The following is a 961-nucleotide window of genomic DNA, read 5'->3' as shown; positions in this document are numbered from 1 at the left end:
GTTGGCAGCCTCTGAGCTCCTGTGCTCCCTGCAGGTGGTTCTGGAGATGCTCCTGCTCCTCACAGGTGATTTTCAGCCTAATTCAGCACTGCAGTCCAAAGGGATGGGTTCCCCCTTGGAAGGTGGTGCTCCAAACCAGTGCTGACCAGTGGCTGATGGGCAGTCTGGGGGGACATGGGGTGCACACACAGCTGCTCAGCACCACCCAGGACAGACCCCAGGACACCCTGGGGCGAGTTCTGCTGTCAGCAGGGCTCTCCCCCTGCTCTGGGGGCCACTTCAATGCTCCAAATACTTGGCACGAGCCGGGGAAGCCAAGCAGCACCCAAATCCCAACTTTCTGCCCTCGAAGTGGGACACTGCAGCGCCTGACCCGAGCGTGGGGTGCTTTGAGTTTCCCCCTGGGGCTCCTTTCACCCCTCTGGGGGGCTGTGCCAGCCTCCCTGGGGCCGGAGGCGTCAGCAGCTCCTCGGGCAGATAGTTTTTCAAAGCGAATTCCAAAGGGCTGACACAATCCCGGCAAGTACCGGGAGGACTGGGCAGGGGACGAGCACTTCCCTCCCTGCTCTGCTCCGCGGGCAGGAGAGCAGAGCCCACGCAGGCTGCAAAACAAGCTTCAGAGGGTTACCAAGTTTAGAAAGGATTTCATGCTCGCCTGGAACTTGCAAACCTGCAGTGCAAGGCAGCACGGGCAGCCTGGTCTGGGGGAGGGTGGTGGGCAGGGAGGGGGTGATGGGGAGCAGAGGGTCACCAGGACCCAAGGGAGGAGGTGCCAAGGGGTTGTGCATCACCTGATGCCACCTGGACTGGGGTGAATCATAGTGTGAAGGGGTTGGGATGGAGCTCAGAGACCATCCAGCCCCAAATCCTGCCCTGGGCAGGGGACACCTCCCACCAGAGCAGGTTGCTCAAGGTTCATCCAACCTGGCTGTGAACACTGCCAGGGTTGGGGCAGCCACAG

General features: G+C 61.4%; 1 protein-coding gene across 1 annotated transcript in view; it reads right to left on the bottom strand.

Moving 5' to 3' along the window:
* The window catches only part of SCN4A (sodium channel, voltage-gated, type IV, alpha subunit), a 22,160-nt gene that overhangs the window by 11,252 nt on the left and 9,947 nt on the right, over positions 1–961 (bottom strand). The gene's annotated exons all lie outside the window — the stretch shown is intronic.

The sequence above is a fragment of the Acanthisitta chloris genome, unplaced genomic scaffold (assembly GCF_000695815.1).
Source record: "Acanthisitta chloris isolate BGI_N310 unplaced genomic scaffold, ASM69581v1 scaffold9625, whole genome shotgun sequence".
In the NCBI taxonomy this organism is placed as follows: Eukaryota; Metazoa; Chordata; class Aves; order Passeriformes; family Acanthisittidae; genus Acanthisitta; species Acanthisitta chloris.
This window is presented reverse-complemented; position numbering and strand designations above follow the sequence as displayed.